The sequence below is a fragment of the Triticum urartu genome, chromosome 6A, assembly GCF_056163025.1.
Source record: "Triticum urartu cultivar PI428250 chromosome 6A, HENAU_Tu73, whole genome shotgun sequence".
NCBI lineage: Eukaryota > Viridiplantae > Streptophyta > Magnoliopsida > Poales > Poaceae > Triticum > Triticum urartu.
Window position 1 is genome coordinate 495,426,699 of NC_141878.1, and position 27,001 is coordinate 495,453,699.

Consider the following 27,001-nt stretch of genomic DNA (forward strand, 5'->3'; position numbering starts at 1 on the left):
CCCCGTCTTCCCTGCTTCCTCCACGTCCCCTGGCTACCTTTGTCTGCATCGAGTAGCAGTAGCTCGTCACTCAGCGCCATGGCCACCGCACCCTCAAGCTCCTGCGCCACCTTGCCTCGGTCGTCCGACCCCAAGCCACCACCTCGCACCGCGGTCTTGATCTGCCAAGGACGCCAAGACCCTTCTGTGGATGCGTCAAGTACCCCTGCCGCATCTACGAAACCGCCAAGAACGCATACTGCGACTACCGGTGTTTTCGAAGACCGCCAAGTACCGCTTTGTCAGACGCTCGAACGACTATCACACCGGAACGCCAAGTACATGGATACACTGAGTTCCCCTTCGACCGTGTACAACTGCTCATGCTAAAGACCGCGTGTACCTCTACAGTTGCCAAGTACCTCATGGATCTGATAAGTACCCCGATTACATGTCTACCACTATTCCCGAAGACCTTGGATGCACCAAGTTCCACTATGATATGTACCACTACCATCGTCGAAGACTCGTGTAACGCAAGCGTCAAGTTCCTCTACCGATGACTCGAGCGGCTACGAAACGTGTACCACTACCGTCGACCCGCAAAGACCCCGTGGACGCCAAGTCCCGTGTCGTGACCCCGAACATCTACGAACGTAAACGGCTACTCTACTTTGCACCGAACCCGAACCGTACCGTTTGCACGCTTCGAAGGTATAACCGCCGAGACGATGACCCGCGGAACGAATGCATGTTGTGTGATGTATGAGTTGCACCCTATGTTTGCACCGTGTCCGAGTTGTCACTTGCTCGGTCCTCCTCGTTTGCCGCTAAACCATGGGGACCCGGTTACCGGGATCACCCCACCATCTTTTGCACGCTTCCGCCAAACTTCCTTTGCACCGGTATCTCCATGAGCTACCGGAACTGATATGTTGCCGTGGCATCATTTTTGGATTCGTTGCCGTGGCACCCCTTTCGTTCCCGCCACGACGACAAATGCTTCATAACATGCTCATGCCAATATATTCTTAAAATTGCATCCAACTTGCACATGTCATCCGCATCATGATAATAACATTTAAAATGTTCATAACTGTTGTTTCCATTAAATTGCAATATGCATGTGGGGATTTACCGGATTTGTTGTTTGTTATATCACGCCCCATTTAAATTGTTTAGATAGCATAGTTTTGTTATGCTTCACCTCTTGCCATGTTAACCAATATTTAATATTGTTGAGTACCTAACCGGTAGTGAACTAAATAATTGATGTGGTGTTCCGTTAATATGTAACTCGTTGCATATTGAGCTCCACTTAATTTGTAGTTTTTTTTGAGCACTTTGCCATTCCATGCATATTTAAACCGGACATGCATCATACTTGGTTGTGCATCATGCCATGTTTATGTGATGGTTGCTTACTATGTTGTTTGCTTCTTTCCGGGTTGCTTCTCTTGTTATCTTCGGTTTCGTTCCGGAGTTGTGAGGATTTGTTCGACTACGTCCGTTTGTCTTCTTCTTGGACTCGTTCTTCTTCCTTGCGGGATCTCAGGCAAGATGACCATACCCTTGAAATCACTTCTATCTTTGCTTGCTAGTTGTTCGCTCTTTTGCTATACCGCGCTACCTACCACTTGTTATATCATGCCTCCCATATTGCCATGTCAAGCCTCTATCCCACCATCCTAGCAAACCGTTGTTTGACTATGTTACCGCTTTTGCTCAGCCCCTCTTATAGCGTTGCTAATTGCAGGTGAAGTTGAAGTTTGTTCCATGTTGGAACATGGTTATGTTGGGATATCACAATATCTCTTATTTAATTAATGCATCTATATACTTGGTAAAGGGTGGAAGGCTCGGCCTTATGCCTGGTGTTTTGTTCCACTGTTGCCGCCCTAGTTTCCGTCATACTGGTGTTATGTTCCTTGATTTTGCGTCCCTTACGCGGTTGGGTGTTATCGGAACCCCATGACAGTTCGCTTTGAATAAAACTCCTCCAGCAAGGCCCAACCTTGGTTTTACATTTGCCTAACAACCTATAACCTTCCCTTGGGTTTTCGCGACCCCGAGGGTCATCTTTATTTTAACCCCCCGGGCCAGTGCTTCTCTAAGTGTTGGTCCAACCTGAGCGATGTCCGGCGCCCCCTGGGAAACCAGGGTCTATGCCAACCCGACGTCTGGCTCATCCGGTGTGCCCTGAGAATGAGATATGTGCAGCTCCTATCGGGATTTGTCGGCACATCTCGGCGGCTTTGCTGGTCTTGTTTTACCATTGTTGAAATGTCTTGTTACTGGGATTCCGAGACTGATCGGGTCTTCCCGGGAGAAGGAATATTACTACAAAAAAAATACACTTTCGTGATGATACGTGTTTGTCACAGTAGGTCGCGTTTTTTGTCATGCATGTACATCCATGACGATTTTATGACAGAATCAAGATAGTCATACCTGTGCTGTCGTAGAAGTGTTCCATGACATTACCAAAATTATCATCATGGAAGAAGTGCTTTCGTCAAGGGTGACCGACACATGACATCCACCGTAATGGAACGTCGTTAAGCTATCGGGTCGGGTTTTGGATCCGATAATCCGTTAACAGCCCCGACCAATGGGGATTTTCCACGTGTAAAATCATCATTGGCTGGAGGAAACATGTGTCGGCTCATCGTTGGGACAGATGTCATCCGCTCATTGGACCGAAGGCGCCTATGATACGGCGACACGTGGCATGGCCCAACAGAGGCCCATTCCTGTGAAATGGCTGACCCGTTTGACTTGGTCAAAAGGTGGCAGGCCGGCCCATGGAAAGCCTGTTAACGGCATGTTCGCATATAGCCCATTTACAGCCCGCTAACCCAGGTCCCGTTACGCCCTATCCGAATTAGGCCCAGTAGCGTCATCTGGGCCATCCAATATGATTCAGCCGTTTTAACTTCTGGCCCATGTGTGGCCCATGACTTCTTTCGGCCCATATGAGGACCTTTGTAACTCTTGGCCCATTAATGGCCCATGGTGAAACTGGCCCGTAATGAATAGTGTATCACTTTATACCCATTAACAGCCCGTTATTCCATTGGGCCATTTCCAGCCCAAGTTATCTTTCGGCCTTCTCAGGGCCCATTGATTCTTGGGCTCATTTGCAGCATTCGGTTACATACGGCCCGTTACTGTCATTTTCTGCTTGTGGGCCAAATTCAGCCCGTCGTTACAGTCGACCTGTTTGCGGACCGTTAATACGCTGGGCCGTTTTCATGTCAAAAAAACCCGTTGGGCTATTTTCATAGAGTTATCAAATACAGCCTATTAACGGCCTGTTATGGTCCACAAATAGTACGGCCCATGATTGGCGAAATGATGATATGCCCCGTAGAAGGCCCATGGATCCTACGGCCCGTATGAGGCCCATGGATAGTACGGCCCGTAGAAGGCCCATGGATCGTACGACCCGTAGAAGGCCCATGGACCGTACGGCCCGTAGAGGGCCCATGGACCCTAAGGCCCGTATAGAAGGCCGATGGATCCTATGGCCGGACGAACGCCCATGGATCATACGGCCTACAGGAGGCCCATGGTTACAACAATCCGTGTGTTGCCATGATTATTTTGGCCTAGTTACCAAATATAGGCTATTGTGGCCACTAGAAAAAAACAGAAAAAGAACTGCAGTGACTACAAGCAAACAACTAAACAAGACAATAAGGAAATAAATAAGCAAATAATTAATGCTAGCCTATTACCGCTATTACACATATTACATCCATTGGGCATCAAAGTTTTCCACCAGTGCAAATATAGGGAACAAAGCAGCACATTACATACACTCACTACAAGAAATATGTCAACTTGTGACCACCACTATTGGTCACTGAATGGTCACAAATTTCTATTTGTGACCTTTTTGTGACCAAAAACATAAGGTCAAAAGCTAGCCGTCATAAACTGACTATAGCGACCTTTCTTCTGGAATGGCCGAAGACGTTTATGACCAAAATACGTCTACTGTGGCGTTTTGGTCACTAGCAACCTCCCCAGGCCACATAGGCATCCAGCGTGGCAATCTGACGTGGCACAAGATTCAGCCCGGTCCAATTCGATTTTCTACATGGGCCTAGCCCAACAATTCGGCCTTTTTAATGTATTTTTTCTATCAATTTTTGATCAGCTTCATAGGCCAAGCCCAACATTGCAGCCTTTTTTATTGTTGGGTTGTGGCCTTTTCGTCTAAACGAGTTTAGTTTTTCTTTTTTTTCCCAAAAGAAGGGTCCACTAGTCAGATGGGTCCCAGTTGTCAGGTTCTAGTAACATCATCAGTTGGCTGTAGCCTTTTCAGGCGCAGTACAAAGGATACAATTTTGCCCATATATATTGTTGAGAAATTTTCATAATTTTGCTGTCAAACTAGCATGTACACAGGAATACAATTTTGCTATCAAAGCAACATTTCAAACGTACATCTTCATGACATCATACATAAAAACCAGCAATAAAAAGATTACAATATGCCATTTGGCTCAAATCACATAACATATGACATCCAGGTTCCAGCAACGAAAAAAGATAACCACCACATCATACCATCTGCACATTCAAAGAGAACAAACTATATGTCAAAAGAGAACTGAGCAAAAAATTGCCAATAAAAGAAAGAAGATAATATACTCTATAATTACTACAGATTTGCTCACTGGATACACACACACACACACACTTTGCATATACAGATTTGCTCCCCGCAAAAACAATTCTGAACAGTTGGCTATAATAATTTACGGCAAAGAAATTCCCAAAACAGAGAATGGTACATCTTGAAATTCTCCAAAAACAAAGGAAATGCGACATCCATGACAAGCTGTGGCATTACTAGAGGATTTGATTAAACCAACAAGTTGGGGTGTGTTGAATAGATAAAAGAAACTCAATTAATGGGGCAATGCAAATTCTTTACTCACTACCGCACGACATTCACCTGTGATTGAACCCTGCGGGCACATACAAATTATCACTTGACCCGGTTATGGAATGAGCTGGTGCAAGAATGAGGTAATTCCTACTTTACATTGGACTAACCAAACAGTGTCCTTTAGTATGTAAAACCTTATGTTCTTCCAAAAGATTCAGTAGTGGGCTAAATTCTTTACTCACTACAGTTTCAACTATTCTATATGGAAAAAATTACCAGAAAATCTCTGCAGAGAACCATTACCACCAATCAGTTGCGACTCAATTCTTCTTTCTTGACCCAAATGCATTCTTTCAGGCCAAACAGAATTGAGCCTCCTAGCGAAATCTTCAACTTCCCTGTTTGTTCAGAAATGAAGCATGTCATTAATTCGCACGAGGGCTTTTGTATAGGAATATGAGCAGTAAATTCATTATAGCATTTTCAGTATACATAATAATAGAATAATCAAATATAAACAGCAGTGAGCGCAAGTACTAGCAAATAGATCTTCTGCATAGAACACTACATCTTAGAAAAAAGAACTAGGGGTAGGAGAGGGAGCCGCTCACCGATGAGCTTGTGGTTGCTGCCATACATAGCCGCCGTCACGCCGGTCACCGTGCGCAAGAGCAGAGCACCGTTGCACCGGTGACACACACCGTGCGCAAGAGCAGAGCACCTGCTGCATCCAAATCCAAACCGAACAAAAATTAGGAATGGTTGCAGCCATGCTTTTTAAGGCACACAATACATCAGTTCAGATTGCTATCATTGAGAGACACAGAGACCAGACAAAATAGTGGACTATTTAACCCTGTAATAAAGAAGCAAAATCTCACAAGACAGTGAAGTCACTAGCAAAAGGAAGAGTAACAGATGAAGAAAAAAGTCACTAGCAAAAGGAAGAGTAACAGATGAAGAAAAAATCCTGACATACAAAGGTAAGTCATTGTGCATTTTCTTTTTCAATGTGATACACAATAAGCATAAGTAACCACCGGTCATTAACTAGACACGTTCCAACATAGGAAAAACAATTATAGATCACTTAATAAGATAAGAAGCAAGGACATAAAGATAATCACTTAATAAGATAAGAAGCAGACATGAATCACATAACTATGTGCAATTCAATATCCCAACTGAGAGTGAACATGTATTCAATATTTCCTGCATTTCAATACATGCACGAAAGATTCACAGCAAAACTATATATAGCTGTACAAACATGCATGAATAGGAAAGCAACCAAACTACAAGAACATATAAGGAAACAGCGGGAATCACTATAACCTATGGAGTGACAAGCACATATATGAACTCAAAGTAATGCCCAGCTGGACCAAAAGAAGCTGGATTAGTCAGAAGCACATATATGAGCCGTGTCATCCAGTCCCGCAGCCACCAACTCGCGCCGCTCGCCGCCGCGGTCACCACCTTCGTCGCCGACACGGCAGTGCTGCCAGACCTGCAAAAAACAGAGGAGGTGTTTGGAATCAGGCGACGGAATAAGGCGAATGGACATCACACTTGCCAACTAATTAACTATAGCATGCTAAAGAAACATTTCATTAACAAATCTGATTCAGGAACTAGCTTATTGAGTATGACAAAAATTCTTAGAATAAAAATCATTTCAAGAAATGCTGCACTAGCTAAAAAACAAACTAAGCTATACCATTTCAGGAAAATGTGTAAGCTGTTCAATTTTTCTGACATTCACTCCAGCTGCTTCCAAACTTGACGCTGTACCACCAGTGGGGACCCATGTTACTTGACTAGTTGTTCAAACACATGGGGCCCTAATCGAGTATCACCGGATAGAACTAGACAACAGATACAAAATATTCTCAAAAAGACAGAACATTAACTAGTGTGTGCAGTATAGTGTGCCTAATGATTTAGTCTGCAGGGTTTAGATGCTACTAGTACACATGAATCCAACCACTCCGCTTCTACACAGTCATCAGGCTGTAGGGTCTCGTGACTTTTGTTCATCAGTCCAACAGCCTATTTACACTAAAACCAGCGCTACAGCAATAATAATCACAGGGAAGCCGATTTGGTTACCTGTTGGCGCAGCCACGGCCCCAGCCCTGCAGCACCTCCATGAACTCCTTGGTGCCCGAGCCCGCGATGGTGCCTAGGCTGTTCACATGGTCTGCCACTTCAAAACAATCATCAGAGAAAATAGGTCTTTCCATAGAGGAGAGAGCATAGACTCGATCATCGGCCTTGTGCCAAATCCCCCACGCCTTCCCGTGACGGCCTTCACAACAATGACCTGCAAGCAAAACACACCAAAAACTAAGTCACACATGCATGCTACTAATCCACTGTCATGTAGTTGTTTGGTTATTATTTTAGATTAATATGAATAATTCAATATGTATTATCTGTTTTAAAAAATGAAGTAAATTTGTTATGCTAGACTATTGTTTCAAACAAATATATTAAAATGTTAAATTTAACATGCTAGAAAATTAAAGTAGAGTGCCCAACACACACAGTGTAAGTAAGACTAGCATATAGTAGTTTGTCTTGTATAGAATGCTTCTAATCTAAGTAAGCATGAGAGTGTACGTGTTGGAGCTTTGTCATGCATGCAAATATTTTATGAGGAGAACTAGATATATGTATGTGACCATTAGAATGCATACGTGTGTAGGGGTGCTCCCTCGGCATCGCTGCTATCGTGTTTGACCAATGAAACAAAAGGTTACAAGGAGCTTTATTGTAATTGTCATGCTTTGTTGTAACTGGATTCACTATTTAGCATAGTTTTAAATAGCCGGCTATAGCCCCGCTATAGCTCCGCTATAGCTGTTTGAGGGTGTTGCCGCTAAATGATTTCATGTACAATTTGCCGCTATAGCCCCGCTATAGCCCGCTATAGCCCAGCTATAGCTGTTTTTAAGGGTCGCCGCTAAATGCCATAGCCCGCTATTTAAAACATTGCTATTTAGTCATAGGAATACAACACAGTTCAAGAAATACTCCACCAAAGACAAATCATAAATTAAACTACTGCAAGCAAGAAGAGATACGAAGAGGGAACTACTGCTTGCAAGCACTACTGCTTGCAGGTCCCAACTTAACAACGGTTATCATCAATTTACTTAATCGAAGATGCTACTCTAACTACTCCATTTTGCAAGATGCCACTGTAACTATCAGTACTGGAGTAATCGAATGTGTTGCAAGATGCTACTCTAACCAGATGCTCCAAGTTGATACTCCAAGATACTGCAAGCAGGATACTGCAAGCAAGTTCATACTCCCACAAGAAGAGAATTCAGACAAGAATCTGTTCCACACACACTGTTCATTCGAGCCTGTGCTCTCTGCAAAACTTGAAACAGTACCACGCGGACGTCCAACCAGCGGTAGAGAGGTCAGCCATAGCACAATAGACCTAGAGCTACAACCTGACAGTAACAATAACCGCACAACACAGCCATTCCTCACGCATGTGACTGAAAAAGTAACAGAAATTCGTTCAACGGTGCTCTGGTAGGCGTACCTCTCGCCTAAGCTACTCATCTGTGTCATCGCCATCTGCCAACTGCTGGTTCGACAATGTGCTCTCTACAAAACCTGAAACAACACCACACAGACATCCAACCAGTGGCAGAGAGGTCAACCACAAGTACACATCACACCAAACCAATACCGCAAAATCACAAATCTGATCGAGAAATCCAGGGCACCTTTCTCTTCGTCCGAGGCCGGGAGCGCCTCCCTTGTCCAGTCCTTGGGCACGAGCGGATCCTGCACACACACACGAACGCACCAAAAAATAAAAACATCACCGCCTGGGATCGAAGAACGAAGGAATAGAGGAGCCGGACACGAGGGAGAGGGAGAGGTAGGGTTGGCTTACCCGGTGGGCGGAGGCGGGGCTGTCGGGGCCGGGGCGGCGGCAGAACCAGAAGAGGAAGCAGTCGACGAGGAAGGTGTCGAAGAAGGCCACCACCGCCCTCACGAGCGCCTCCGCACACCCGCACATAGAGCTCCTCGAAGGAGAGACTTCGACACGGTGCTTGACGGGCTAGATCTTGGGGATGCGCTTCCGTCGCCACCCCTTCCTGTGCGCCCGCGCAGCGGCGATCCGCCCTCCCTACCTAGGGTAGGGGCCGCGGCCGGTTGGTCTGGCCGGAGAGGATGAAGGTCCAGAGCGAGGGGAGCATCGGGGAGAGGAAGGGAGGGGGTTGGGGTGGCGATGCGGTGAGGAAGGGCGTGGGGGAGGCCATGGATGCTGATGGAAGGGCGCGGGGGATGCCATGGATGGGCGCGGGGGTGGCGATGCGGTGAGGAAGGGCTCGCCGGTGGAGCTGATGGGGAGGCGGCGGCGGCGATCTGGAAGGGGAAAGGAGGAGGGGTTTGCGGTGGGGTGGAGACGGGTAGGGGTTTGCGGTGGGGAATGGGTGGGTGGATGGATGGATGTGGGATGAGGAGATGGATGGATGGATATGTGCCATGTCATCGATCCATGGCACAAACGTCTCCACCAATCAGAATTAAGCGCATGTAATTGTATTTCTTCTTTAGTTTCTCTTATATATTTTCTCATCAATGTAAAGAATATATCAAATATTTACTGCAAAATGGAACCATTTAATTTTTCAAAAATATTAGACCATATTTATGTCCAATTAACCAGATGATTGTGTGTTAAAAACTTTTCATCAACCTCCCATCAAATTGACAATTTTTTGCCTATTCAGCAGGAAACGGGTCAAATTTGAACTACCCCCATCGCACAATTTGCTATTTATTTGTTCCAAAAATCATTTTTAGGTACAAAAGTATCTATTTAATAAGAGAAAGACCAAAAGTTTTTGTAGATTCAACCACTAGCTAGGAACGGTCATGCCCGTCGTTTTGACCGCATTTTGAAACGGGTATGAAAAATTCAAAAAAAAATAAAAATTTGGAAAACCTTCGCATTGTGTCATTATATGTGGCAAAGTTACCAGGAAAAATAATAAATTTGTAATACGATAATTATTTTGAAAAAGTGTTCTCAGAAACGAGCTATCCTGTGTGGAGATCAATGACTTTCAAGCCAAATGATCAATCTTATGCTCACATTCATGGCATAGTTTGTTCAAATGATCTGATATTGTGCACAAGGGTGCATATTGGAATGACAAACAATGTTACCTAAGGAAATTTTCGTTTTGTTTGGATGAAAAAATAATTTTCCATTTTCTGAGTGACAAAAATGGGTTTTTTTGCGAAGAACCTACCAAATATTTGCTGCAAAATTAGACCAAATCAATTTTCTAAAATACTAGGCCATATTTAATGCACAACTGACAAAATGGTTGGGTGTAAAAAGTTTTGATCCACCTCTCGTGAAAAAGACAATTTTCTGCCGATTCAGTTGGAAGCGGGTCAAATTTGAACTGTAGCTGCCTTCTAGTTTTCTCTTTATTTTTTCCAAAAATCATTTCTAGGTACATAAGTATCTATTTAATTAGAGAAACATCAAAAAAATCCAAGATTCAACAACTAGCTAGGAATGGTCATTCCCGCTGTTTTGACCGCATTTTGAAACAGGCATAAAAAATTCAAAAAAATCAAAAAATTGGGAAACCTTCGCATTGTATCATTATATGTGGCCAAGTTCCCAGGAAAAATAATAAACTTGTAATATGGCAATTATTTTTAAAAAGTGTTCTCAGAAACGAGCTATCACGTGTGGAGATCAATGGCTTCCAAGCCAAATGATCAATCTTATGGCCACATTGATGGCATAGTTTATTCAAATGATCTCAGATTGTGCACACGGGTGAATATTGGAATGGCAAACAATCTTGCCTAAGGAAGTTTTCATTTTCTTTGGACGAAAAAACCATTTTCCATTTTTCGAGTGCCCAAAAGAAGATTTTTTTGTGAAGAACCTACCAAAAAATTGTTGCAAAATTGGACCAAATCATTTTTCTAAAATACTAGGCCATATTTAATGCACAGTTGACCAAATGGTTGGGTGTAAAAAGTTTTTATCCACCTCTGGTGAAAAATACAAATTTCCGCCGATTCAGCTAGAAGCGGGTCAAATTTGAACTGTAGTTGCCTCATAGTTTGCTCTTTATTTTTTTCCAAAAATCATTTATAAGTACATAAGTATCTATTTAATCAGAGAAACACCAAAAAAATTCCAAGATTCAACCACTAGCTAGGAACGGTCATTCCCGCCGTTTTGACCGCATTTTGAAATGGGCATAAAAAATTCAAAAAAAATCAAAAAATTGGAAAACCTTCGCATTGTGTCATTATATGTGGGCAAGTTCCCAGGAAAAATAATAAACTTGTAATATGGAAATTATTTTTAAAAAAGTGTTCTCAGAAACGAGCTATCACTTGTGGAGATCAATGGCTTTCAAGCCAAATGATCAATCTTATGGCCACATTCATGGCATAGTTTGTTCAAATGATCTCATATTATGCACAAGGGTGCATACTGGAATGGCAAACAATGTTTCCTAAGGAAGTTTTCTTTTTCTTTGAACGAAAAAACCATTTTCCATTTTTCGAGTGCCCAAAAGGAGGTTTTTTTGTGAAGGACCTCCCAAATAATAGTTGCAAAATCGGACCAAATCATTTTTCTAAAATACTAGACCATATTTAATGCACAATTGACCAAATGGTTGGGTGTAAAAAGTTTTTATCCACCTCTGGTGAAAAAGACAAATTCCCGCCGATTCAATTGGAAGCGAGTCAAATTTGAATTGTAGCTGCCTCGTAGTTTGCTCTTTATTTTTTCCAAAAATCATTTATAGGTACATAAGTATCTATTTAATCAGAGAAACACCAAAAAAATTCCAAGATTCAACCAGTAGCTAGGAACGGTCATTCCCGCCGTTTTGACCGCATTTTGAAACGGGCATAAAAAATTCAAAAAAAAAATTGGAAAAACTTCGCATTGTGTCATTATATATGACCAAGTTTCCGGAAAAAATAATAAACTTGTAATACGATAATTATTTTAAAAAAGTGTTCTCAGAAATGAGCTATCATGTGTGAAGATTCATGGCTTTCAAGCCAAATGATCAATCTTATGGCCACATTCATGGCATAGTTTGTTCAAATGATCTCATATTGTGCACAAGGGTGCATATTGGAATGGCAAACAATGTTGCCTAAGGAAGTTTTCATTTTCGTTGGACGAAAAAACCATTTTCCATTTTTCGAGTGCCCGAAAGGAGGTTTTTTTGTGAAGGAACTACCAAATAATTGTTGCAAAATTGGACCAAATCATTTTTATAAAATACTAGGCCATATTTAATGCACAATTGACAAAATGGTTGGGTGTAAAATTTTTTGATCCACCTCTCGTGAAAAAGACAAATTTCCGCCGATTCAGTTGGAAGCGGGTCAAATTTGAACTGCAGCTGCCTCATAGTTTGCTATTTATTTTTTCCAAAAATCATTTCTAGTTACATAAGGACCTATTTAATCATAAATACATGGTTTGGTGGCGATACGTCGAGGTTTGGGCGGTGGCCGAGGGCCCCAACTCTAGAGCGCGTAAACTCGCATGCCCGTCGCGTGGTCACCGCGTGACTGTAATGTTGCCATGTGTTCTGGGTGGCTTAGGCATGTCTAGTGGGTTGGGCACTCCCCAGGTTGGAGCTAGGAAGAAAATTACAACATAAGATTCTCACGAGAAGACCGATCGATGCTCAAACATGAATTAGCAGCCAAGTGTTTGATTAGCGGTACGGGAAATGCACATGGCCAATGGGCGTGAGTTTTGGCTGAGGATGATCATCTACTAAGGAGAATGTCTTCACAAATTTTTAGCTCAAAAGGAGTATCCTAGGTGGTACTTGCTTTGCAAAGTACCATGCGGGACAAAAATATGAATGTTGAAGCTGGGCTCAAAATAATGAATGGATTGAGCTGAAATTTTGTGGAGGATGGTTATTTGGGCATAGGAAAGCATTGTAGAAACTTGATACCATTTGGACATGCCAAAGTAGTACTTCCTTTACAATACTCTTCTATGGACATAAACTTGGGAAAACTACTGAGAGAGATTGGATGAATGAAATGAGCTCAAAATTGGTGTAGGTAAGTTACTTAGGTATGGTCATGTGCTGGTAAATTTTCAGATAATTTGGGTAAGCCTAGCTAGTACTTACTTCACAAAGCTTCTCTCGAGGTAGAAACTTTGGAAATTTCCTGAGAAAGATTTACTAGGAAAATTGAGCTGAATATTATCATGTGGCAATGATTTGGGTATGGAAGAGTGCCCAAAAAGTTTGAGGGTAATAGGAGGGGTCTATATAACACTTGCTTTGCAACGTGCCAATTTGGCCATAAAATATAAATTGAACCTGGGCTCACATAGATGATTTGACTGAGCTGCAATTTGGAGGAGGGTGATAATTTGGGCATATGAAGAAACTGTATAAATTTCATGTCATTTAGAGATATAAGAAAGGTACTTCCTTCACAATGCTTCTAGGTGGACAAAAACTTTGGAAATTTGCCGAGGAAGATTTGCTAGGAAAATGGAGCTGAATTTTGTCATGCGGTAATGATTTGGATAGGAAAGAGTGCCCAAAAATTCCTAGGGCAATCAAGAATATATAAATAGCACTTCCTTCATAAAGTGTTGTTGTGAACATAATAGGAAAATGAATATTGTTGAATTAGTTTTGAACTAGGCAAGGAAGGATTTTTACATATTTGATGAAGATATGACCCAAAGAATTTATGAGATTTTTTGGGAATTTTGGGAATGATAGAAATATAGGTTGCCTCACAACCTAGGGCAAAAACTGCCACATGGACATGACACATAGGCAAAACTGATGAGATGGCGCCTAGTCATCACAACCCACCACAATCTACAAGGCTATGACCATCTATATTGGTCATGATCAGCTAGAAATAAGGCAGCGGACTAGCACTGTTTTCTTTGTGACCATTTCGTGTAAGGAAATTACGACCTTTCTGACCAAAATGGTCGCAATGGTTTAGGGTTTGGAGCCCCCTGAACAGCTTTTGACCAATTGGTCTAAAATGGTCATAGATTTATGACCAATTCTTCGAGGGTCACTGACAGAAGGTCATAAGTTGACATATTTCTTGTAGTGACTGGCCGTCAAAATTGGCCACCAGTGCAAATAAACGCGCCAGCAAAACAAGAGCATAACTGAAACAACTTCAGAAGAGCTCAAGAAACATTATCCTGGGTATCCACCATGCTGGCAATAAGCTTAGCAAGCTGATTAGCTTTGTCATGTTTGGCGCTAAAATCCTCCAACGCTTGTTGTTGCACCAGAAAGTATGCATCTAAATGCTCCAGGGACTTCCGCAGTCCTTCCGCTTCTTGTCGTAGCACAGCTGATCGATGTCTTTCAGCTTGCAGTTGAGACTCAAGAAACTTAACTAATTCAGATAGTGAGTTTGAATAGCTTGTGCAAGCGGTAGTGGCCAGTAACTCGAACACTAAACCAAGACAGGACTTTGGGGTTGTCTCGTTGTCTTTAAGATAGTCTTCTTTAGCTATTTTATCAGCTTTGTTGGAGACCAACAAGGATGTGTCACTATCTTGAACCTTATCTGCATTACTTCCTTTACCATTGCTTAATAAGGCACTCTTCCCCAATATTCTGTCAGCATTCTAAAAGAAGAAACAAGCAGACACATAACAAGTTTAGCATGTACTAGTATATGAAACTCATTTCGGTGAACTAATTCATTAGTAAGGTGGACAGGATTAAACTACCAAGTCTTCTATTGCCAAGTACTAGTACATAATAAAAGCATCAAACAAACATATATCTATGTCCTATGGTCACTACATTGTCTTGCCAAATCAAAATAGAGACACGGTTCAAATCATATAAGTTCAAGACAACGCAGCAGTGAAAGAATACAAAGTGTGGGAAACTACACGGCACAATAAGATTTCAGATGGGTACCACGGGTCTACATGTACAACAACATGATTGGCTCTATTGTGATGCTAGTAATGTGCATGATATGAAAGTCAACTATATACACAATTGAAATTGAAATCAATAGAGCTATTGATAAGAGCAAACCTATTCAAGAAACATGTGTGAACATACCTGCTGTGCCATTGGAGTTTCGATTGGATCCTTCAATTTAAAAATAAGTTTGTATGAGTAAATACAGTGATACAGAGCAAAGCAATCATAGTTAAAAAAAAGGCGTGCCTAAGCGAGCGCTTAAGCGCGCCTAGGCTCTAGGCGTTGGCAAAACACATTGCACATAACTACGCATAATCTATGCATAACTGCGCATAAGCATGCGCTTTGGTCAGTAAAGCACAAGGCGGTGGCAAAACATACAATTAACGCCTAGCACTTTTTGGAACTATGATAGCAATGGAATCTTAAATTAGAACAATTGTTCTTCAGGTTTAGAAACTTGTTCTACATGAACAGAGTACAGTAAGACGCAAGAATATAATACTTCAAAAATAGAAAATGAGCTCATAGACCTTACCACATTCTTGGTTTGGGACTAGTACAGAACAAGGCGTTCCCAGTCATCGTCCAGTAAATGTGTCTCAGGAGAACGTAAGGGAATTTGATGAGTTTCTTTGCCGGTGAAGTACGTTTTATTCAGGTAATTCCGATACTGCCACCAAGCGTTCTTGAAGATAGCGGAGGTATTAGCACAGGTTACCTCATCCTAAGTTTCCAAATCGGTCCTTCTCTATAGAGAAAAATGGGAAAATTTGTTGTATTATAACCATCATGGAGGTAGGATGTATGGGACGAAGCAAAGTAATTGCCATGAATAACATTACTTACACATAACTCCTGGGCAAACACCTGCAACTGGCATTTTCCTTCATCTTCAATATAATATTTCCAAGATGGGAAGATACGCACATACGATTTAACAACATCAAACGCGATAGATGCTAAACTACGACTAGCTGGTTGCGCTTCCTCCACAAGAATAGGCATACTAACTGGTGGAGTTGGGGTTCGCCGTGATAGTACTGGCCCTTTGGGCACCGGAGCTGCCTTACTAACTGCTCTTGTTTGGGAGCTTTGTGGTGGAGGTGGTGTTGTGTCAACAAGAGCTGGGTTACTATCGGCTGGGGTTGGGGTTAGATTGGGTGAAGCTGGTTCTCTGTCCATCGCAGTAGGGTACAATCTGCAAGAGTTTGAGTTATGTGTGGTAGGGCTGGTTCTTGTGCATGTACAACCGGGGTGCTATCTCCACCAAGAGGTAGCACTGTTTTATTTGAAGACCGTGTTTTTAGTCCGCTAGATACTCGCATCACCCGCTCCAATTCAAATGGCTGATAAACAGGAAACATAGTTCAATGTACAGACATTGTATGAGAGACAGATGCAATAGATAGTGTGGAAAAAAGAGGGCATGAAATAGTTGACATGTATATTTTTTAACTAAAACGGATAGCATGACATAATTTCACATATATGATGTCTATCTAAACTGGATAGCATAGCATAACATAATTCAAAGATATGATGAATAACTAAACAGGATCGCATGACATAATTCACCTACATGTTATCTAAGTAATCAGGATCGCATCATTTAATTCACATATGTGATTTATATGCTAAATAGAGGGCATTCGATATGATGTCTGAACTAAGAACATGGTGTTGAATATTGTGTATATGATGTCTAAATTATGCAATGCAAGACACCGTATGCATGATATGAGCAGTATAACCATGCCAAGTTAGAGCATACACCTCAGTGGGGGAATAGGACTGGTCATCTGTGTCTGAATCCATCTCTGAGGAGCTATCGGGACCCAACAAGAGATCTGCTTCGACAGATAGCACTGTCTTCTCTGAAGGCCTTGTTTTCACTCCAGATTTTTCCATCTCCCACCCAAATGGACGATTCACAGGAAGAGTAGTTTAATGTACAAACATTGTCGACAAATGGAAATGTAATGAAGAAAAGGATGGGCAAGATATCATTCAAATATATGATGCCTGGTTAAACATGATGGCATTGTACATTTCACATATATTATGGCTGGCTAAAAGACATGAGACTGCATAATTCCCATATATGATATAGAAACTAAACAACTGGCATTATAGAACATGTCTAAACTAAGCAGATGACATATATGACGTCAAAAGTAGGCACTAAAAGGCAACATATGGATGATATGACTAACATCATCATGCCAAGGTAGAGCAAACACCTTGGGGGGTAAATAGGAGTGGTCAACGGCGTCTGAATCCGCCTCTGGATTACAATCTGGAGATGGGTGGGGAGGGTTTGCCATTGAACCCACCATGGAGCGATGTCTGCATGACATTGTATTGCTGTGTAAAACTCTTCTCTTTTTCTCTACATGTTCAACATGACTGTGTACAATATCTGACATGCATATGAAAAAATATGGTGAGATTATGTAAGGAGAGCATGCAGAAATTTAGAGTGATGGTAACAACCAGTGGATCGACGTTTTTCCATTGAACCAAAATAGCCCTAATGGATTGACATGAATGTATAGTAATAAGTGATGCAACAAGTGTACAACCTCTTTGCCGTAGCCGTGTCACCCTCAGCATCATTGGGTTGGTCGCTGAAGCAGTTGAGGCAGAGGTGGCTGTCGGAGGTGTGGAGGAAGATCTGAGGAATCTGTACACGGCGTCCAGGGCACTGCTCTATTGTGATGGATCCTTCTGTCGTTGGAGCAGCTCCGGTGAGCCGTAAGACGTCAAGGCTGAAGCAGCACAAGACAGACATTGTCAATCTCAAGTGGGATTCTAATAGCATCTCCAATAGATGATGTAAAATGGATGTAAAATTAACATCACCAAAAACCACCTGACTACAACAGATGAGGTAAAAACTGTTGACTCTGAACTTAACTGTCGAAACTGAAATTTACTGTGGAATCTGAATGCTACTGTCAAAACTGAACACAATGGTAGCAGAGAGGCACTTGACATGTAGTTTAGGGAGGGCCTGCAGTTCATCTTCAACCTGCACCCCCCTGAGCCGCCAGCCACCACCGGCCGAACCGCCGGCCCCAGCGCCGCCTCGCCGCCCCGAAACAACTCGCCACCATCGCCTCGGCCAGCTGTCTAGGCCCCCCGCCCCCCACCCTGAACCCTAAGATAGATAGTGGGGTACCTCTCCGACGAGCCCCCGTTCCCGCTGCGGGTGGTTCTTCCTTAACTCCGGTAAGCCCCCCAACCCCTGAAAATCGACTGACCCAAAAGTTGATTCAGCTGATTGAAGTGTGGCTTAATCGGAGCAGAGCAGCAGCACGAGCGAGGGGGAGAGCAGCAGCAGGAGTTGGGCGAGCGAGCGATCGAGTGAGAGCCGGAGCAGCAGCAGCAGCGCGAGCGAGCGAGTGAGAGCCGGATCAGCAGCAGCAGATCCGGCTGGTATGGCTGCCGCCGCCGAAGGGGCCTCGCACTGGGGGAGAGCCGCCGTGGAGATGTCGGCCGCGGCGCCGGCTTCAAGGTAGCCGCTCCATGGGGGTGCGGGATGGAGCACTGTCGGTGCCGGGAGGTCGAGTTAAGGAGAAGGTGCGATGCATGAGTGTACAACCTCTTTGGTGGCGCCGAGTAGGCCTCGGCTCCATCCGAGGAGTCGGTGAGGATGATGCGGTTCCGGTGGAGCAGGTTAAGGCAGCGCTGTGCGGATGGAGCAGCCGCGATAGATGAGGCGATCATCAGAGTAGCTCCTTGGAGGTGGAGGACGGGGCGGCTGAACCGGCGGGACGTCGAGATGGACGACGGATCCTCGTCCGGGGAGGTGGACGAGGATGTCGAGTTGTTGCGGTGGATGACTTCATCAGGGAAGAGGCTCCGGCTGGGCAGCGGTGACGTGGCGGACGGAGGAGGGTGGGGTTTCGCGGTTGGAGCGGAGAGGTTATGGCGGCCTGGGATTTCGAATGGTGAAAAGGGGCGATGGGAGGGGGTGAAGCATGACTTAGGGACGCGCTTGTCCAAAATGTAGGGTGTGTTACAAAAGTACCCCCCACCGATTTGAACTAGCGGCCCTTTCGGCTCAGGGTTAGAAGGGGGATTTCGCGTGTCGGGATTTGGCAGCTGGAGGGAGTTTTGTCGCGCGTTGTAATTTCGGGATAGCAAGGCGCGGGTTGTGAAGGCACCAGTTTTGGGAGCACGATATCTGAATTTTCGGGATATAAAAAGACGTGGGTTGAATTTTAGGAACAAGCCTAACGTGTAGTAATATTGTACTTGTACGTACCAAATCAATTCGCACTTCCCTCAACCAAAAAGAAAATGAAAAAAATAAAACTATTCACACCACACAAAGAGAGAGTCTTACCCCGTTTTACTATACAAATGCTATTCAAAGCTACTCCCTCCTTCCATCTATATAGGGCCTAATGCGTTTTTCTATGCTAACTTTGACCAAATATTAGAGCAATGATATATGACATGCAACTTACACAAAGCACACCGTTAAATTCGTCTATGAAAGGTTCTTTCAATGATATAATTTTCACATTGTGCATGTCATGTACTATTAATCTTGTCAATAGTCAAAGGCGGTCTTAAAAATCTCATTATGCCCTATATAGATTGAAGGAGGGAGTATGAATCCATGTTATGTCCGATTAAATTTTTTCGCTTGCTGCATAATGCATGTAATCTACTCATACCAACATTTTAGTGCATTCCAAATGTCTATACTACCGCTGCAATTCGAACTAAATTTGAATTCGTTTCTCTATTTCAATAAGAATCTACAATCATGATTGTTGCCAACTTCAACCATCATAGTTTCCTTGCTATCTGCCAGATATAAATCGGACGGCCTATAATGCAAGATGGTAGGCACACCATCATCAACAACTCTGTTTTTTATAAGAGTACAGATAAAATATATTAAATGTAGTATAACATGTTCATAACCACACCATGTGTATCACCGTTATATATATTCACACATGCGTCGGTTTGAAACACTATGATAAATTCTTCAAATATCCGAATTCACTTTTTTTAATGAAGTATATATGATCTCTATTCGTCTTTTACACCCACACAACCCTCTTACCTTTGTAGCTAGCGCTAACTTTCTCTTGTGCATGCACACGCCCGTATCCCTCTCACCCTCCCTCAGCATTCTCTAGCTCCATCGCGCAAATTCGTCTTTTCACTTTAGGTCGTTCACCCATGGTGTGTGTAGGCCCCCCAGCTCCTTCTTTACGGCACACATCGATCGATATGCCTCTCTAGCCAGGTGTGCCTAGCACAAACACAATCTTCCCCTCTTCTCTTGTCACTGTCCATGCCTCACTCCCACCCCTCTTTTCATCGTTCTCGTACTCGCACACTTCTCCCCCCTCGATATAGTATGCCTCTCGTACCACCTCCTACATGCATCCCTCTCTCTCTATCCTTCTCCTCGTGCCTCATTTGCTTCTAACACACACATGCATGTATATCCATCGATCTCCCAACATATACCTAGATCGACTTTAACTACCCCGCCATCGATCGACGTACCTCACAAGTTATGTCTCTCCTTTCTCTAACAAAGGGCGATTGATCTTCCTATGTAGTTACGTCTGCTTACCACAGCCACATCGTCCCCCCTCATCATTCGTGCATGCCTCCTGACCCGTCTCTCACACGCATGTACACAGACAACAAGCAGCCATCTCCTCTCTTATTGATATTGCGGGCGTTCCCTCCGTTTGTCTAGCAAGCCTATCCCACCATTTGTTAGAAGCAACTCCACTACCACCCCCTCCAACACTCTAGCTCTGTCTCTCTCCCAATCTTATTCCTCTCCTGCACATATGCATGGATGCCGATCGATCTCCTTTAATACATGAGGCAGATCGATCTCCTTAATACATGAGGTAGGCCTCTCTACTCCTCCACACATATACCATCCATTGTACCTCTATAGTTAATTAGGCCTCCCTCTTCCCCCACCACACACCGATAGTCGAGCGCTGCAGGTAGGTATCCATGCCACAGAGACAAACTGCACATGTCCCATCTCACGTTCCAGTAGGCTAGCCACTCTATATCTTTGACGTGGGCACACACAAATTCGATTGCACTCTTTATCGATCGCGCGCACACACACACATCATCCCTCTCTTCGATTCTATGGACACCTCAAGCCGATGATACCTCCACTCTCTTCTCGTGGATCACCCCCTCTATATATATGTTATATCCAGGACTCTATTTCACACACATTGCATATGTTAAATTTTTGATTGACCCCCCCCCCCCCCAAAAAAACACTCAAGAACCCACACACTATATCTCTCTAGGTTTGTATCTCTCTCACACAACCCCACGTAGGTGGTGTACGTATACAAGAATAGAATAGGTGCACTATGCATGTACTCACGCTTCATGCCCAGCCACACCCGCGCGGGTACACGGTGGAGCTCATTTCTTTATGAAATGGCAGCCCACATGCTAATTTGAACGCCTGTAGCGGTTGTTTACCTAGGGAGGTCGTGTACCACGCGTGCACGAAACAAAGTTCGACTTGACGCATTGTCGCGTTATTTTTAAAAAAAGTTATAGCGCTCAATGGCACGTACACAGAATATAAAACGATTTTTATGGAGAAAAAGGTAGTCCGCTCACTATATATAATGGAGCCTGCCTGGTTTGTCTCTCTTCAGAGTATCTCACATAAGGCTGCGGTGGCCTCTCTCTCTCTCTCATCATTGGTCACTGATCCGGCCGCATCCCGTCCGCCGGGGGAAAGGGAGTGCGGTGGCCTCTCTCTCTCACCGTTGGTCACTGATTTGGCCGCATCCCGTCCGCCGAGGGAAAGGGAGGAAGTGCATCGTTTCTCCATTCAATGGCGCCGAGGCAGCACGTCCCGATCTGCGGTACACGCCGTTCTCTCTGAACAAGCTCCGGCGCGGCAGGGCCTATGCCACCTGCTCGCAGATTCCGCCCGCCGCCGCTCACCTAGTTACATCCCGATGAACTCCAGGTATCCCCTCCAACCTTGCTCCACTGCCCGTCTTCCCACGTCGCTGCATGTGGATCTTCCATAGTTCTTTGCCCAAAACGTAGCTCGTCCGGCGTACTTCCCATATTGCATTCTCGTCCTCACACCGTTTTAGACAAACACAACCATGTTGTTATCTTCCCTTAGGACAAGGAATATGCTTTTTTTTGTCATCGCATGTGTTATCAACTGTTATTGGCCAATAATTGTTTCCATTCTACCTCTTTTTTGCAAATAGGGCTATCCATTTCACCTCGTTGCTATTGCGACCTTTTGGTGAACTGCACAAATCACTTTTTTCTTAAGAGTGTTTTGTGCAGTTGTACTAAAATGTCACACGAGCAACGTCTCTACATTTCAGTGCGACTGCACAAAGGGAGATTGGTTTTGCTCTATCCTCCTCATCCAACTCCGAGCCTAATCTTCTCCAACTAGTTAGTCTTAAGAGAGACTACAAAGGTGACTGGCTTCTATTTGTGTGTTTATTGTTTCATCAGCAGTCCTATTATCGTAATCACACTTAATATCTTTGGAACAGGGACGCTCAGCTCTATTTTAGTAAAACTGCACAAAATGATCGGAATGTTGCATGCTCCAGACAGCTACTTTTTTCCCAACATGCCTTGTTGATTTAGACAGAGCTGGGGGGACGTTGCTGCCAATGAAAGCATGGATGAATTTTAATTTAACACCTTCTCACAACTCTGTCTTTAGTTGTGATGTAATTATTAGCTCTGATATGCTAATAATTGACATGCATTAGCAAGGAAGTTAGTTTTTTATTGTTTCCGAAAGAGCATCGATGGCAAGACACGTGAAACAAAAGCTGAAAGCTCACACCATTGTACAATTTCATGTCGCTGGAAAATTATTTGTATAGTACGTCAATTATGTAAACAAATGATGGAAGCTTGATAGCATTGCCAGAAGCCTCTTCATCATCCGGGTCCATGTGCCATGCACAAAATTATACTCCTTCATTCCTAAATATTTGTCTTTTTACACATTTTAAACGGGCATATTTTAGAGTGTAGATTCACTCATTTTACTTCATATGTGTACTCCCTCCATTCCTAAATATTCTATTCATCTTTCTAGAGATTTCAACAAGGGACTACATACGGAGCAAAATGAGTGAATCTACACTCTAAAATATGTCTATATACATCTATATGTGCCAGTCCATTTGAAATCTCTAAAAAGACAAATATTTGAGTAGTCACTCATTGAAATCTCTAGAAAGACAAATACTCCTGAGTATATTTAAGAACCGAGGGGGTAGTGCACAACCACATGGGAGACTCAGCCCGGTCGTTGCACTGCATTAATAGTGAGTAATGAGCAGTCAAATCATAAGCCCCACCTTTCCTACTGTAAATTGCTCTGAAGAAGCAACCATCAATACGCTCTTCTTTGAATCCGCTCATACTACTCCATCTGTCACTGTTTATACAGCGCGCTTCAGAAAAAAGAAAAAAAATCTGTGGGACCAATGCGACTAGCGATTGGCTTGAAAAATAGCATTGGTAGTTATAGCATGGCGTCTATTACTAGAGGGAATAATGCGTACACACATGCATGCAGTGCTTCCACCCCGGGTACACACATGCATGCACTTACTCCACTCCGTAGTAGTATAGTACATGGAGAGAAAATTGTGGACTTGATTGAGGTTACCACACCCTAATTAATTGATCATTAAACCAAACGCGTCTAAAGTCTCTCTGGTGGTGAAAATGCATTGAGAGAAATGCATCATAATGAAGCGCGCCCTTTAAACTGTGACGGAGGGAGGAGTAGTATGAAGGTGCAAAACCAAGTACGCGTATGGCCAGTCGGTCAACGCACCTCCTCTTGGCATATCACCGACATGTGGGACAGGAGTGTGAGCAAACCGATCTCAATTGACGGCAAAGAGCCAACCCGCCGTTCCTTGAGAGAGACGAGGAGCGAGAACACACAGACGAGCTCGCACGGAGGCCAAGATATATTCGAGCATGGTTGGTTGATTGATATCATTCATTACATGTTGGGCTGTCGTTTTCCGGCCTTCTCCAGAATAAACGTGTACTTTATCAGAGATAAAAAAAATAAGAGTACAGACGCTCCACCATGCGGTTCTAGTAGTAGTACTACTCGTACTACTGCGCTGGGCTCTTCGCCTCTTCGTGAAGTCGAACAATGATGGTACTCCGCATGTTGGGTACTACAGTGTATGCCTCTGACAATCTGACACCGAATGGACTGATGCATGTCCACCGAGGGTAGGTTGCATTAGTCAAAAGGCGTAAGCGAGCTTCACCTTGTCCTGCAAGCTTCTCCTCATTCTGCAAGTTGACAGGACACACCAAAAAGTAGTGCTAGTCCATACTCCCTCCTTTCCGGTTAATATGGCTTAATCTTTTTTGCGGGTAAATGAGACAGCTTTATTCATATATAAGCATTCTTATGACGATCAGCCAAGACACTGGTCACTAGGAAGCGAGGTACCCCGCAAAAAAAGAAGTAGGAAGCGAGGTGTTTCATCAAGCCAGCTCTCGGCCACATTCAAAGTGCAGCAAGCACAGTTCGCCCGAAGATGCGCCGCAAGGTTTGCTGACTTGTTTACATGCTGAATAACAAAAAAAGAGGAAATATTACCGAGCGCTACTATCTGTAACAGGATATGAGCCAGAATTAAGCAAGAATTGTGGCGAGTGTTCCATGCAATCAACTTCCATTATCACATGCGAGAACCCTCGAAGAGAACCAAATGTCTTGAAGATTGCTTTATGACATTTTCAAATTATAATAAGAGTGCAGACGCTCCTCCATCCGGTTCCTAGTACTAGTATAGTACGTACCTTTATAGACTATAGTGGTAGTACTAGTAAACTTTGCGCTTGGATGTTCGCCTATTCAGGAAGTCGAACAATAATAGCACTAGTAGTATAGTGTATGATTCTGGCAATCAGACACCGAATTAACTGTTGCACGTCCACCGCCTGAGCGAGGGAGAGCTTGCATTAGTCAAAAGTTTCTCCTTGTCCCGCGAGTCACCGCGCGCAAGCTTCTCCCGTCCTGCAACCTTCTCCTCGTTCGGCAAGTTGATGGGACACAACAAAGTAATGCTAGTCCATACTGCCTCCTCTCTGATTAATATGGCTTAATTTCAAACGAGATAAATACACTGTCTATCACTGTATATTTGTAAAAATACGGTCAGTGAACTTCATAATACGCTCATTGTGCTCAATATATATATTTTCCGGTATTTATACGGTCACTAGCTCACCCTGACTGAGTATGTGTGTGCATGCACGTGTAGGTTGAGCACTTGAGCGTGACCGTGTGTGTTCCGTCGTGTGCTCGGACATGCATGCATTAGGGCGTCGGGCGCATTTTTGCGTCCATGTGTACGTGTGACTGTTGCATACACGTAGGGGGAGTACGTGTAGGGGCCACTAAGGAGCAGTCAAATCACATAGTAAGTTAGTCGGAAGAAGCAACCATCATTTCACTCTTGAATGACACGTACGCAATATAAAATGGTTGATATGGAGAGAAAAAGAAAACCACTATATATACACTAGCAGGAGCCTAAGCTACAAGCCTGCTTGCTTAGGTTGCTCTCTTCACAAGTATAGAACGACGGGCCTGATCCAGCAGCTGGGGGAAGGGAACAATGTTCTGTGTAGACGCGGTCGACATCGGCGAGGGAGAAAACCCACAGTCGGTGCGTCCCAATTGGGGGTCACCACGGTATGGGCCAATGCCGTGTCCCAACCGCCCTTCTAGCTACAGCCCGACGTCCCAGGTAATCCATCTTCCTTTTGGAGCCGGCTTGCTCCACTGCCGTAGCTCCATCTCCATGTCGATCTTTCTCTACTTCTACCGGCTTCTACTTGTGATGAGTTTATGTCTCATGAACTAGTGCTAGTACTATTATTCTAATCACACTTCTTCAATATCTTTGCCATCGGGGATGCTCAGATCGATTTTAGTGGAACTGCACAAAAGCATCGTGTGATCTGAGGGTGCCAGTTGTCTTTCCTTCGACATGTTCTACCTGGCCAGGAAATTAAATCATGTTTAGGGTTTACGGTTTAAGTCGTAGTGACCCCATCAGTAGTTTTTCTTTCGTACACGCTCTCACAACTTTTTTCTTTAGTTGTGAAGTAAATATTGGCTATGATTTGTGAATCATTGAGATGCATCAGCATGCGTGTTAGTTTTCCTTTGTATTTGATGGAATGTTGTAATGGGGCAACCTTGGAATAGGAATGAAAATGGAGTGGAAAGTTTACGTTTTTCTGGAGAAAAAATGGAAACGGAGAGAAACCAACGTTTCGTTTCATTGGATCGCGCCATCGAGCAAAACCAACGTTTAAATCACATCTGTCGTGTTCATGTCTCACCCTCCTCCACGGCTCGACCCCACACGGTCGCTCGGCATGCCACTCACCGCAAACCGAGTATATGATAACTTTCCCGCCTGCTTGTCGATGGATCGCGCCATGGAGTACTAGCACTACTGGAAGAGATTGACGAGTTGGGGGAGGACAGCTAGCTGTAGCACGGACTCCCAAGAACTTTTTACATGCATGTTGTAGCCGGCTATTGCGATCTTTGAACACGGAGCAGCCGCGTGCACCCAGAAGCGATGCGGGCGACGCTCTCTCGGTTGGCGCGCCACTTCAATGCCGACGCCAGTGAGAGGTCGCGTCCGCTCTGGCCGGGCATGAATGCGGCACTGACCTTTTCGGGCGGGAAGCACGCGCGGGAGATGAAGAGGGTTCGGGTTGGTCAGGACCGGCCGTGGCAGCGGTCCGAACGTGCGCAAACAAGAGATGTTGTACGTTAATATTGTTGCGTATATAATTAACAACATAAATAATGTGCCAGTTGGACAAATATGATTGGAGATGGAGATGGAAATGGAATTTACGTAAACACGGATATGCATGTCTATGTCTATGTGTGTGCGCGCGACGACTCTCACAACCTGGAAGCGGAGGCGTGTTTTTGATCTAGTTTCCTTTCTTGGTATGTTAGAAAATCAGTTTGTCTAATTCACATCTAGATGTTATTTAAGGATATCACATCTAAGCTCCC